Source organism: Thamnophis sirtalis, unplaced genomic scaffold (genome assembly GCF_051295495.1).
Source record: "Thamnophis sirtalis isolate CommonGarterSnake01/CBP01778 unplaced genomic scaffold, rThaSir2_p1.2 scaffold_15, whole genome shotgun sequence".
NCBI classification, from domain to species: Eukaryota; Metazoa; Chordata; class Lepidosauria; order Squamata; family Natricidae; genus Thamnophis; species Thamnophis sirtalis.
The window spans coordinates 4647342-4662820 of record NW_028261395.1 but is presented as its reverse complement, the minus strand read 5'-3'; positions in this window follow the sequence as shown (position 1 = coordinate 4662820).

The window sequence follows — 15479 nt, the reverse complement described above, 5'->3', positions numbered from 1 at the left end:
CTGTAATTTAATTTTTATTTCAATTTTTCGATCTTTTTCGTCGCGTTGTGATGACGTCACATACGCGATTTCGTCGACTGCGCTTTTGTGGAACGCGCTTTTGACGGGTCACGACGCATAGTATTATTCTGACACAAGCCTTGTTGCAATAGCAATAGCAGTAGACTTATATACCGCTTCATAGGCCTTTCAGGCCTCTCTAAGCGGTTTACAGAGAGTCAGCATATTGCCCCCAACAATCTGGGTCCTCATTTTACCCACCTCGGAAGGATGGAAGGCTGAGTCAACCCTGAGCCGGTGAGATTTGAACCGCTGACCTGCTGATCTAGCAGTAGCCTGCAGTGCTGCTTTTAACCACTGCGCCACCTTGGCTCACCTTAAGAAATGGGAATTCTGCATTACGTTTTTCTTTTTTTTAAATTCATGCAGTTTTAATGGAAAGGCCAAAAATAGGTAATGAATGAAACCAAACGCCTTGCAATGTTGCTGTTTCTGCACTATTCAGATAATTTTTAAATGAGGGGAAGGTGGGGGGGGGGGGGAAATGGCAATTTGCTAAAGTCCATGTGGCTGCGAAAGCTATTTAAAAATGGCTGTCCATGTGTGATTTTATTCTTGCTGGTTTTGTTGGAACAAATTCCTTTCAAAGTGCACTTAAACGTTGGTAAATTTGCATACTTTGGATATGGAATCAATAAGGATAACTAGCAATGGCTTAAATTTTTACTCCTGTGAAATTTACGTCGATAGCTCATTCCAAAACAACACACTCCTTGTTTGCTTAAAATGGGAAAGAAGGACTTGGTTCCCTAAAGACAAATGATCCTGGAAGGTTTCTACAGAATAGCTTTCTTTAAATCCTCCTGTGGATTTCGTAACATGTACTTAAAAGATGCACCTTTCCGTAAAATGAAAGAAGAAATATTTTTGTTCGTTTCAATAGGAAATGGCTTGCCAGGCGGGTTTCTTTAATTGTAGTCCTGGTTTTGGAAACCAGATGCATGCATTATATTTTCTGGGACATCTGGAAGACTTGGGTGTGTTAGAGGGAGTGGGCATTTTAAAGGCAACATCATGTGTAGGGGGAGACTGTTCTCTTGGAAATAAACTCTTGATCTTTTATAATGAAATACGCTTCAGCTGTCTCATTGCTATCCTGAAAGTTTTGAACATGTGTTAGAATTAAATAACCTTTTGCAGATCAGTGGGGAATTTTTCTGTGGCTTTTGGAAAGTGTCTCATTGCAATGAATTTTTTCACCAGCCCTAAAAAGGCAATGCAGAACGGTTCCACCACAAAACCGCGGTAGACAAAAGCACGCTCGACGAAAGCGCGTACGTGACGTCATCACAGCGCGACGAAACATCGCGCTGTGAGCGGTAAATTTAAAAATAAAGCAAAAACCTTACCCTAACCCCCCCAAACCTAACCCTAAACCTAACCCTTAACCTAACCCTAAACCTAACCCTTATCGTAACGCTAAACCTAACGCTAACCCTTAACCTAACGCTAAACCTAACCCTAACGCTTAACGTAACCCTAACCCTAACTCTTAACCTAAACCTAAACCTAACCCTTACCTTTATGTGAATTGGCTTGCTTTAATTTTATTTTAATTTCAATTTAATTTTTTTTTCGTCGCGCTGCTGATGACGTCACGTACGCGCTTTCGTCGAGCGCGCTTTTGTCTACCGCGGTTTTGACGGGTCACGATGCAGAACAACATAGAGCAAAAATTGAACTCGGTGAAGATTATGGTTTTCCTTAAATGGGTTAGGATGAGATTTCTTCTCCCTAAGAATTTTAATTCCTTGAATGCTAGAGGTATGCAGACCATCAGATTCCATCCTCTGCCATATACATCCTACGGCTGTGACAAGTCACATGGGACATTATGAAAATGTTGAAAGGAAGACTCAACATTAAAAGTCACCTGAATATTTTGCCCTTAAATTTTCTGCTACATTTTAGAACTTCTGTCACTTTACAGGCCCATAAGGATTGGTGGAAAGGATAAATCAGATTTGGCATTTTCTTACAGTGGCCACTCACAAATATGACTATATCCTCTGTTTTTTTTCTCATGCTAATTGGGTGTTAAAGCAAGACACCCCAATTAAATTAAATTTTCACAACACATACACTCCCATACTGATTAGATTTTCACAGATAGACAAGTTTTCACATATTCACATACTCTAATTAGTTTCCTGGTGAGAAACTGTGTTTGCACAACTCTATACAGAGAATATGAAAGTCAGCACACTATGGCAGCGTATTCCAAACTTGGATATATTACCCAAGATTGGTTAAAAGTAGTAAAACAGGATGAATTTATTACCCAAGCATAACAGGGCCTTTGAAATTGACTTAAAGTGTTTTACCTACATTAGTTAAAAAGGATTTTCTATAAGCAATTTTGGGTAATGAAAGAAAAAGTTTGAGAAACACTCCATTATGGTTTCCTGATTTAGAATATCTTTATGTCACTTTGAATGTACAGTAATCGGCATACATTAAAATGAAATTATGTTGTATACAGCATAATTCTCAAAGAGTCTCCACCTCTAATATAACAATAGCAGTTAGACTTATATACCGCTTCATGGGGCTTTCAGCCCTCTCTAAGCGGTTTACAGAGTCAGCATATCGCCCCCAACAACAATCCGGGTCCTCATTTTACCCACCTCGGAAGGATGGAAGGCTGAGTCAACCCTGAGCCGGTGAGATTTGAACAGCCGAACTGCAGAACTGCAGTCAGCTGAAGTAGCCTGCAGTGCTGCATTTCACCACTGCGCCACCTCGACTATAATATAAATATAAACATGACAAGATAAATAAATACAGAATTACGCATTTACCCATCTATTTTATATGACACAGAGAAACAACACCGTCTAGTTTGGATGTATAAATAAATGTACATGGCGAGAAAAATCATTCTTAGTTTACCAGATGGATGACGTAGAGAACAAAGATGTTACCGAATCTACTAGTCCTGCTAGAAATACTTCGAAACTTCCTCCCCAAAGGGGGGAGCAACAGAAACAGATTATGAAGTAGGTGTGTGGGGTCTCTAACAATACTTTGAGGTCTAAGCACATAGCGCTTATAAGCGGTATCCTGAATGACATACTTGTTTTCTCAAGTTTTGGCCATAATGCTAAAGAAGCATTTGACTGCAATTAGCCTCCATTTTGTCTTCTCTAAGCCCCAAGGCATTCTTGGGTTGTTTAATACCATGCCAAGTTCCTGTTAAAATACTATTGTCAGCGTTCCAAATACCATGTTGAATTAAATCAGAATCGAAGGCAAAACTATGCTTAAAGTTCCAATTTAATAAAGCAGGCATGTTGGCACATAGCTGTGGGGATCCCAACTCTGGAAGTTACATCAGAATCCCACCCAGTTGAAAGTTCATGATCGGGTCCCCACACCCACAGCCCATCTCCTCCTTCCACGCTGGCATCCATGCCCAGCTGCTTCCGGTCAAGTGTGAAGGTACGGAGACAAAGGATGACCTTGGCTTCTAGCAAAGAATGAAACAATACATTCCACAATCCTACTCCTTCTATTCCCCCCTCCTAATGACTATACTTAAAGAAACAGCATAATGAAATAAGAGAAAGTGTGGCAGGCCAAAATTCTAAAAGGAATATAATTGCAGGCCTGACAACTATTACGACATAAAATCAGGCGGGTTGACAGAACATGGCAGGTGTCCAACAGCAATCTATTTCTTGCCTCAACCCAGATCTAAGACTGAGATGGCACAAGATGGCTTTAATCCACTGGCTATCTTTTGCCCATTCCATTCCTTGAGTTATGACTGTAATGGAGTCTGCCCATCTCAGTCATAACCCGTGATGGTCAGAAAACAGATTAGATACACGACTGACCCAATTTGAAGCAATTGCCGTGGTCATTAAGTGAACACTGTGGTTGTTCAGCGAACCCATGGTTTGCTACGGGCTGAAAACTGGAAGTAAATATCAGGTTTTGGCAAAAACATTGCAAAACGCATCAGAATGCTGAGAATGGCTGCAAAGGCAGCCAGATTGCCAAGAGCCCGAAGTGGTCAGATGAATGGGAGTGGGGTAGGGGTGGGGGGCTGTCGACCTTCAGATCTCCAAATCCAGGTCATAAGCACCAACCCGCCGGTAGGTCCATCGGAACTTCAAATGGTCACTGAATAACCCGTCATACTTCGAGGGTTGCCTTTATATAAGAAAGGATATTAGTGTGTTCAGAGAAGGCATGACCCGTCAAAACCGCGCTCGACTAAGCCGCGCCCGATTAAACCGCGTCGCTGATGTCATCAACAGGGCGACAACAGCCAGCGCGGAGAAAGAAGGGCGCTTTAAATAGCGCTTTGAAAGCAAGCCGATTCAACTTAAGGTAAGGGTTAGGTTAAGGGTTAGCTTTAGGGTTAGGTTAAGGGTTAGGATTAGGGTTAGGGTTAGGTTAAGGGTTAGGATTAGGGTTAGGGTTAGGGTTAGGGTTAGGGTTAGGGTTAGGTTAAGGGTTAGGTTTAGGGTTAGGTTTAGGGTTAGGTTTAGGATTAGGTTTAGGGGGGTTAGGTTTAGGTTTAGGGGTTAATTTTAGGTTTAGGGTTTACAGCGTGCTTCTGTCTCCGCGCTGTTGTTGCCCTGTTGATGACGCCAGCTACGCGGTTTAGTCGGACGCGGTTTAGTCAAGCGCGGTTTTGTGATGGAACCCAGAAAAGGCAGCACAGATGGGTATTTCCAATTAACCGCAAGTCTCACATTGCAATTCTTGCACGTTATTGTTTCCCGGCAGCCACTATTTTACTATGTTAAAAAAAAGAACCAAACTGAAACTTCAAATCTCCCTCGTGCGAAAGAAGCTGAAATTGGGGCAATTAAAAATGCTTAGTCAGAGCAGGAATGACGATGAAATGCTCACTGGTACTCGGCTGTGATTACCGCTCTAGGCAATGTTCTCTGCTGAGTTGGAAGGAATACAGTTCAAAGGTCAAGTGAGGTGTCACGAAAGGGGGGGCGCTAGCGGGGTGGGAGAGGGGAAAACCTCGTCACTCCGCCTCATGTGACCTTGGAGAAATGTCTCACTTGCTTTTGACGGGGCGTCAGTTTGTCAAGCTCCATCTCCGGAGGAAACCTTTTCTGTGTTGTGGATTCAGTCTGAAGAAAGAGCAGAAAGTTGAGGAGAAGATCCATGTTTTTTTTTTTAATGAACATTTTTAAAAACAAACTTTTACAAATATTTACTCAATCAGAAAGGTAGGCAGTTCGGCGGTTCGAATCCCTAACGCCGCGTAACAGAGTGAGCTCCCGTGACTTGTCCCAGCTTCTGCCAACTTAGCAGTTTGAAAGCACGTAAAAATGCAAGTAGAAAAACAGGAACCACCTTTGGTGGGAAGGTAACAGCGTTCCGTGCGCCTTCGGCGTTTAGTCATGCCGGCCACATGATCACTGTTGCCTTTGTTATATTTGTGTTTTTATTTGTGCTGATAAATAAATATAGACCTTCTTCCCTGGCTTCAGCTGATAAGGAGACCTGTGGCATATGGCTAAGACGTTTGCCTAAGATGCAATACAGCACAGGTTCGAATCCCAGTAAGGGTATGGCTAGCTGATGAGAGCTAAATAGCTTGAAATAGATCTATACTAGTCTCCCTTTATTTATTTATCAGCACAAATAAAAACATATATATATATATATATATATATATATATATATATATATATATATATATATATGTGTGTGTGTGTGTGTGTGTGTGTGTGTGTGTGTGTGTGTGTGTGTGTGTGTGTGTGTGTATATATATATATATATATATATATGTGTATGTATGTATGTATGTATGTATGTGTATGTATGTATGTATGTATGTATGTATGTATGTATGTATGTATATGTATGTAAAATCATGGTGAAAAAGGAAAATTGCAATGTGCAACTGTGTGTTCATTTGCAATACTGTATTTTAAAAAGTATCTGAAGTGGGTAGCAAGAAGGAAAAAGTAGATTTCTGAAAGCATCTTCTGCGTTATTTTTCCACAAAGCAATGTGCAGAGGATTACTGAATTGGCAATCAAATAAACCAATACCCATCTTTTTGGTTTTTAATCCCAATTAGCTGTGCTGTGCTGCCACCTTCCTTATTTGGAGTGAATTTCAAGAACAGTTTCACTAAATTGTAGCCAAATATTTATTTTGTCGCAAGGGGGTGCTACAATACAGAGCATGTTATACTTACTTTTTTTCTTTTAGTTTTGAGAATTCTCATCTTAAAAAGAGTTTTTTCCCCCCAATTCATCAGAGTTCAATACTACAAACAAAGTGGGTTCCTGCCTGCCTAGACACTATTTTTCTTTTTAAAGAAGTGGTTTTCAATTGTCACCTTTGATCAGATGAGGCTAATTATATTTGCGCCCGCTTGGAGAGAAATGTAAAGGGCAAAAGGGGAACATTTCCAACCTATTTCTGTAGGGTGAGATTTTGGGAAAGGTTTAAGGGTGAAATTAAAGTGTTCAAAGGACTCCCTTTTCCTATAAATTTCTTAAATATCAGGTGGGTAAGTTTATACAGTTTATAAACTGACAGTTGGCATAAAGCTCCTGTCATTTGGACCATAACCTCCATCATATCAAATATAATTTGATATGTATACTATTTCAATGCTGCCTGCATTTCTGGATACACTTGTCTCAAAAAGCAAACACCTCACAGTCTGGTTTGACGATTCAGCTGAACTGCTGATTATTTTAGAACCTATTTAAAAATTAAAAGGTTCAAGACTCCGAAAAACTTTCAACATGCCTATATATCATTAGATTTTTCTACACTTCATCTGTAATCCAATATTCCCTGACGTGGGCTAGCCTGGTTCACCGACAAATGCACGCTCGACAAAAGCGCGCCGACAAAACCGCGGGGACAAAAGCGTGAGTTCGAAATCGCGCCGAAGAATGAGGACAGAAGCGCGCTGACAACAGCGCGCCGACAGAAGCGCGCTCTTAACCTGTTGTTTTTTTTAAAAAATATCATTTTTATTCAGCATTTTTAAACATTAAAATCACAATTACACTTTTACAGCTTTCTGCTATCGGTATTCTTTTTTCTAATTTCTACTTTTCCATTCCAGGGCCTATTGTTTCATATATTTACCTCCTTGTTTCATGATTTTATTTTTAGAATATATACAACCTGTATACAACATCTACATCTCTACTGATTTCTGAATATATACCATCTCCTTTTGTAATATTTTCTTTACATAGTAATATTTTTTTATTTTTTCATTTTCATACACTCACACGTATACTGTGCATAGCCAACACCATACAGTATTAAACAATAATTGCATCAATTCCTCTTGTCAACAAGGCCCCAGAAAATAGAAACCCAATGTACTTCTTCCACTCTCCATACACCTCTTTCTTCCACCCCCCTCCAACTTTCTATCTTCCCTCCATCATCCCCCTCTACCCTACTTCCCCTCGCCGTCTACCACTCCTCTTTCCAAATCCACTCCCCCCCCCGTTCCTTCTCCCCTTCCCTCCCACCCTCTCTCCCGCCCTCTCTGCCCATCTTTCTTCTTTCCCACTCCTCCTCCCCTTGGTGTATTTCCACTATATGTCAATGTACTTGGCTTATCCTATTTTTAAAGAGAGATTAAAGAAAAACAGTATACACGTGAAGTCACATTACATTGAGATCTAACACATTGTGTCTAGCCTAATACATATCCCTCCCTCCCACCCACCCTCCCACCCTCCCCCCACCTCCAGGGCCCTCCGCCTCCTCCAGGCCTGACTCATAGGGCCCCTCGCTGTCAGAGTCTGATAGCAGTTCCAAAGGTTCCTGACGAGCCCCAACACCTTCCCTACCCTTCCGCACAAGCGCTTTTGGTGAAAAAAAAGGGCCTAAATGGGATGCCATAGAGCCGGGGTGGGGGGATGAGTGGGGCCACTCGTGATTTCTGCTACTGGTCCAGGCTAACTGGTCTGAACCGGTAGAATACCAGTTTGGTATTCTGATTTGAACAAATATGGAGGATCTAGCTGTGAAATTACACGATGGCCCATTTCCATGTTGAGGCTTGGACTTTTTCAAGTTGGTGTTCTCTTTGCACATCCCTTCAGCAGAAGAGTCATATATGGTCGGTCCTCCAAGAAGTTATTTGACCCAGAGGTGGGTTCCTACCAGTTCGCACCTATTTGGTAGAACCGGTTCGTCAAATCTACCGAACCAGTTAGAAGAGGTTCCACCGGTGGACCCAGAAAGCAGGCCACACCTACAGAAGAGCTTCCAAAAATTTTTTGAAACCCACCACTGGTCCTTGGATAGGATTATTCTACACTATCATGCTCATATTTATAAAACTCAATGCCTCTGTGAAAGGTAAGGATGACTACTGCGTTTGGGTGCAATCAGAACATTGCGTGTGTTGAAGTTGTTTTAACGCAAACCAAAGATGCCTTTTAAAAAACAAGTTTACATCCTATTCTTATGCATGCCAGGGCTGTGTGTGAGGTAATTTAAGGTGGTTCTGACAAGTGTCATCGGCATCTTCATATCCGGTCACATGGGTGGCAAGCCACTCCCATCCGGTCATATGCGCAGCAAGCCACTCCCACAAAGGAGGCCACACCCACAGAGTAGGTTCGAACAATTTTTGAAACCCACCACTGATTTGACCATATGTAGAAATGTTATCGACACGCTTTTTTATTTGTATTAATATTTCTCGTTGGGCTTCCTTCTATTGCAGAGCTGTGTTGAATTCTCCAGCGGCCTTCCAAATTATTGACCTAGTGACCTTGGTGCACCCCATATCTTTAGGCCAGACGAACCAAAGATTTGTCCCAAGACTCTGTTTTCTAAATTGAAATTGGAAATGCCATTGACGCAACCATTTTCATGTTACTGAAAATGTGAAATTCTACCGCATGTTCGAATGTAAATTTAATGAAAACACAACAGGGACATGAGCAACTGGCAAGTCACATTGATATACTATCTCTGGTAAATAGTTAGGAGCATTTGAATGAGTCATTTTTTTTCTAGAGTTCTATTTGCACAGTTGATAAACCAGATACTTCTGTAGCATTTATAAGCAGGGCAGAAAAGAAATAAATCAATCACAGCATTTGGAGTCTCCGATGAAGTCAGATACCTAAGAACCTTGGAAACATGTGACTTCTAAATTATTTTTTGCACTACCCAGAGTCCAACTACAGCAGCAGAAAATGGTTGCATGGTAGCCTTGCTACCATTATTAAATGGGAGAAGCACAAACTCTGTAGCAGGGTTAAGGTTAAAGAGAACAGAACGTTAAACAATCCGTTTTTATTGTCCTTCTCACAGAAGGGAAAAAATTAACAAGTCCTCTGCATTCAGGACAAGCAAGCCAGAATATCTTTTTTTTGTTTTTGTTTTAAAGCATTGGGTTCTGGAATTTTTGGTGTTCTCTGAGCTCTTGCATTAATGATCTTTTGACCTAATTGGCTAATGAGCCGAGGTGGCGCAGTGGTTAGGGTGCAGTACTGCAGGCCACTTCAGCTGTCTGTTATCTGCAGTTCAGCGGTTCAACTCTCACCGGCTCAAGGTTGACTCAGCCTTCCATCCTTCCGAGGTGGGTGAAATGAGGACCCAGACTGTGGGGGCGATATGCTGACTCTGTCAACCGCTTAGAGAGGGCTGAAAGCCCTATGAAGCGGTATATAAGTCTAACTGCTACTGCTATTGCTATAATGAAATCTCTCTAGGGATACAATCAAGATTAAAGAGCACCAAGAACTCCTCAATTCAATGCTGAATAATAGTCTCAAACTGAAAGCAAAATGCTATTTATTACCCCTTAAGCTTAGTTCAAGAGAACAACAAATGAGCATGCTCCAAAAAAATTTAAAATGAAATATTTTTAAGAGAGATGGAAGAAACTGCCTTGGCCAATTCGATAGAAGACTTGATCACACTTTTCAATCACCCCAGGAGCGCTACATAGAATGTCCCATTACTCCAAAAGTTAGTCCATGAAATCATAACATTAAATGATAAGAAGACAGCTTCAGGTGTTAGGAAATAACCTTGCCATTGGACAAGGCTGGGCAATCCATCAGTCAAGGAATATGGTAGCTTTAATTGGGATGCCTCCACTAAGCATAAGTGTGTGGACTTCATGGGCCTTTCCATAACTACATGGAACTACAGCGCTCTACATGGGGCTGCCCCTGAAGAGTGTTCGGAGACTACAATTGGTCCAGAATGCAGCCGCGTGAGCGATACTGGGTGTACCTAGGTACACCCATGTTACACCTATCCTCCGTGAGCTGCACTGGCTTCCTATCGGTCTCTGGATACGCTTCAAGGTGCTGGTTATCACCTTTAAAGCCCTACATGGCCTAGGACCTGGATATCTCCGTGACCGCCTCTTGCAACATACCTCCCAGCGTCCAATAAGATCGCACAGGGCGGGTCTTCTCCGGGTACCGTCGGCTACGCAGTGCCGTCTGGCGGCTCCTCGGGGGAGACCCTTCTCTGTTGCTGCCCCGTCCCTTTGGAACGATCTACCCCCTGAGATCCGGACCCTCCCCACTCTCTCGGCCTTCCGAAAGTCTATTAAGACCTGGCTGTTCCGGCAGGCCTGGGGCTGTTGATCTTGACTGAACTTCCGCCCCATTAAAACTGAGTGCATGTTATGTTTCTGTTTTTAAGTCACTTTGTCTTGTGTTTTAATCTTTTTTTTAATATTTTTAAATTGCTTTTATGTAAGCTGCCCGGAGTCCTTTGGGATTGGGCGGCATACAAGTCTATTAAAATTGACAAATTGACTATAATTGTTGAATTCCAATCGGTAAGAATTAAAATCTGAGTCTTGCATCTGTATTTGTAGCCAGTAGATGGAGCAAGTAGCTAATTATTTTCCTCCACTACATGAATGACGCAGATTCCCTGCACCTGTGCTAGTAATTTACCTACTTTTTTACGTGTATCTTTAGCTGTGGTGTACGGCAATAGATTGATTTTGCCAGAATTTATGCCCTTGAGTCTTTGATCAGTGCAAAAAAAAAAAAAATATGGAGAGCCTGAAATTAGAAGCCCCATCTTTAAAATCAGTGGGCAGAGTAATATTTATTTGATATTGCTGTTGTGCCTTTTGTTTTCCAAAAAACATTAACATTTCTGGATAGAGAAAATATTAAGAGCCTTTGTTGGGGGGTTCTTTATACACTTGATGATAATGATTCTTTAAATCGGCATTGACTCCTAGCAATCACTTGGACAAATCCCTGAAATTTCTTGGCAAGATTTCATTTCAGGAAGTGTTTGTATTGTATTGTATTGTATTTTATTATTTGTATGCCACCCTTCTCCGGGAGGACTCAGGGCGGCAAACAATTCAAGGGGGAAAAAAAGGGGGGAACATAAAAGACAAAATACAAATAATAAAAGTAGACAACAGTTGCACAACCATACATGTCGAGAGGGGAGGGGAACTCATCACCCCCAGGCCTGCCGGCAAAGCCAGGTTTTGACGGCTTTTCGGAAGGCCTGGAGAGAGGTGAGGGTCCGAATCCCTGCGGGGAGTTCATTCCAGAGGGCCGGAGCTGCCACAGAGAAGGCCCTCCCCCTGGGTAATAGCCAGGTGGCATTGGCTGGTAGATGGCACCCGGAGGAGGCCAACCCTGTGAGATCTAATGGGTCTGTGGGAGGTAATTGGCAGCAGGCGGTCTCTCAAGTACCCAGGTCCAATACCATGAAGGGCTTTATAAGTGACGACTAGCACCTTGAAGCGTATCCGGAGACTGATCGGTAACCAGTGCAGCTCGCGGAGGATAGGTGTAACGTGGGTGTACCGAGGTGCACCCACAATTGCTCGCGCGGCTACGTTCTGGACGAGTTGAAGTCTCCAAATACTCTTCAAGGGCTGCCCCATGTAGAGCACATTTGCCATTGTCTCCTTCTTACTGCTGGGAGAGAGTGACTGGCCGAAGTTGGCTTCATGCCTAAGGCAGGACTAGAATTCATAGTCACCTGGTCCCTAGCCTGGTGCCTTAACCACTACATCAGGGGTCACTAAACTTTCGGAACCCAGGGACCACTAAATTCATAATTTTAAATTCCCTGGATCACTAATATGAATTAGTGTCGGGAAGGGGTCCTTCAGGCATTTAGACACCTGTTGGCGGAGAGGTTAATCCTAGCTTTCCTGTCCATTGCAGCTAGGAATCTCAAATATGGCCAAGAATTAATGTTTGTCTTGTAGCCAGCCCGGATGCTAGCTCAGTCCCCTGCAAACTCCGTCTCTCTAGGAGCCCAGCCAAAGTTTCTTGTGCTGCTCACAGAAGCACCTGGACCCCCAGGGAGGGAGGGGAGGGCTGGAACTACTAAACACTGTTTTGCCCTTTGCTATCTTGTCTTCTCCAGCCCAACAGAGAAGCAATTTTGATGCTTCTTGCAGGTGACTGATTTGCCTTCTCGATGCTGAATCCTCCGGATTCCATCTGCCAGCCAATGTCGGCTGGCGACTCCCCGGGGGGAGAGCCTTCTCTGTTGCTCCTCCGGCCCTCTGGAACGAGCTCCCTGTTGAGATCCGGATCCTTACTACCCTCCCGGCCTTCCGCAAAGCCGACAAGTCGTGGCTGTTCCAGCAGGCTGGGGGGGGAGCCGAGAAGCATCTACCTCCACAGAAATTGTGAATGTTGGTTTTGTTTTTAATATGTTGTCTTTGTCTCGTTTTCCCCCCTTTCCCTTGTCTTTTGTGAGCCGCCCGGAGTCCTCCGGGAGTGGGCGGCATACAAGACAAATAAAGAAAAGAGCCGAGGTGGCGCAGTGGTTAAATGCAGCACTGCAGTTCAGCAGTTTGGCTGTTCAAATCCCACCAGGCTCAAGGTTGACTCAGCCTTCCATCCTTCCGAGGTGGGTAAAATGAGGACCCGGATTGTTGTTGGGGGGCGATATGCTGACTCTGTAAACCGCTTAGAGAGGGCTGAAAGCCCTATGAAGCGGTATATAAGCCTAACTATTGCTATTGCTATAAATAAATAATAATAAGTAAATAAATGATAACTTGAAGACCAGGAATGGGTAAAATGTCTGTTGCTTCCAGAATTGGGCTATCTCTACTCAAATGGCCCTCCAGAGAGTTGATGGCCAGCTCAAGGGAGTAGAGCTCCCTTGAAATAAATAAATTCAAAATTCAAACAGAGCTTATGGATGTTCCTGTGGTTGTGCAACATCATGCTGTGAGATTGAGTGACAAACCTAATGTGGAAGGATTTGAAAGACAGATTGCAAAACCAATGGAACTGTGTCTCATCAGGATATTCAATGATTTCCTGTGACTTGATCAAGCTTGCGTGTCTTCTCAAGTCACGCTCGGCATGTTAAATCAGTTCCTGACTGATAATGCATTTTCTAACATTACCTAAGGACAATTTTAAAGGCTAAGAGTTAATTATGTAATTATTACTGCTTGTCCCTTTCACGTATCTTTCCCCCCGCCACCTCCGATCTTGCAGTTTCTAAACCCACCCACCCGCCTCGCCCACATTTGGTATGTATACATGATTGCATATAATATTTTATGAACTGGAAATGAGCCCACAGATTATTGAGTCATAATAAAAGTGCTTAGCGCTTATTTGTTCCAGGATAGATAATAATCAGCCAAGAAAGAATTAATAACCCCCACACAGAGATTGATAGATAAAGAGACAGGATGATAATTCTGTTAGACCAGAGGTGTCAAAGACGATTCCATTGAGGACTGCATCACGGTTATGGCTGACCTTGGGGGGGGGGTGTATAGCAATAGCAATAGCAATAGCAATAGCAATAGCAGTAGACTTATATACCGCTTCATAGGCCTTTCAGGCCTCTCTAAGTGGTTTACAGAGAGTCAGCATATTGCCCCCAACAATCTGGGTCCTCATTTTACCCACCTCGGAAGGATGGAAGGCTGAGTCAACCCTGAGCCGGTGAGATTTGAACCGCTGACCTGCTGATCTAGCAGTAGCCTGCAGTGCTGCATTTAACCACTGCGCCACCTTGGCTCTGTATGTGTATGTGTGGGGCAAAGGTGGGTGGCTCCTAGTTCAGTCCGTGAACCGGTAGTAGCAGTAGTGGGAGGCTCCGCCCACCCACCTCAACGCTTCTGTGCATGTGTGGGGGCGTGGCCTGCTCAATGTCACTCATGTTGGGGGCGCCTGTGGTGGCAAAAATGGGATCCCGAGCTCCATTTCCTGCTGTGACGGCCTCCTGCAACCCTCTGCCAGTAAAAATGGAGGGCTGTGTGGCGGTCCTTTGCTGCCTCCAGAACAGCCCCACGGACCCGATTTAAGTGCCCCATGGGCTGGATGTGGCCCGCGGGCCTTGAGTTTTACACCCTTGTGTTAGACAGATAGATATTAACATGGCTCAGTATTGGAACAATATCAGGGATGTTAAATGAATGTTATTTGCCCCCTTAAAATAAGAACAGCATTTTGCTGAAATTATGTAGGGCTGATCTTCAGCACACCTTTTAAGGAGAGAACAATGGGAACCCTCAGGATCTCTTCCGTGGCACGACAAAACCGCGAAGCCCTTATCCGCGGAGGCATAAGCGCGTCGCTAAAGCCGCGACGTCATCACCGCGCATCATCACCGCCGCGACAACAGAAGGGTGCTTTAAAACGGCGCCGCGGCAGAAAGCCGATTTCAATTAAGGTAAGAGTTAGGATTAGGTTTAGGGGTTTGTTTTAGGGTTAGGTTTAGGGTTAGGTTTAGGGTTAGGTTTAGGTTTAGGGTTAGGGTTAGGGTTAGGGTTAGGGTTAGGGTTAGGGTTAGGTTTAGGGTTAGGTTTAGGGTTAGGTTTAGGGTTAGGTTTAGGGTTAGGTTTAGGGTTAGGTTTAGGGTTAGGTTTAGGGTTAGGTTTAGGGTTAGGTTTAGGGTACTGAGTGCTTGGGAATGCGCGGATTTGCTCTCCGCGATTATGTCATCGCGTTTTTCCTTAGCGCTTAGAACAGCGCGAATTCGTCTTTGCGTTTATGTCTCCGCGGATAAGGGCTTCGCGGATTTGTGGTGGAACCGATCTCTTCATTCTCAGAGGGATACTGAGAATGAAACCACTGTGAGACTGCCTGAAATGCTACCAGTGGCATCTTCTCTGTCCAGATGACCAAGAAAGCTTCACCTTTGATATTCAAGAGACGTCTGAGTTGGGATGTTCACTGTTCTGTTCTGTTCTGATTCTGTTGAATAAGATGTATATTATAGCAGTGTTCCAATCTCACAGAGGTTGCCACAAAGAAGAGGGAGTCAAACTATTCTCCAAAGCACCCGAGGGCAGGACAAGAAGCAATGGGTGGAAACTAATCAAGGAGAGAAGCAATTTAGAACCGAGGAGAAATTTCCTGATAGTTAGAACAATTAATCAGTGGAACAGTTTGCCTCCAGAAGTTGTAAATGCTCCAACACTGGAAGTTTTTAAGAAGAGATTGGATAAA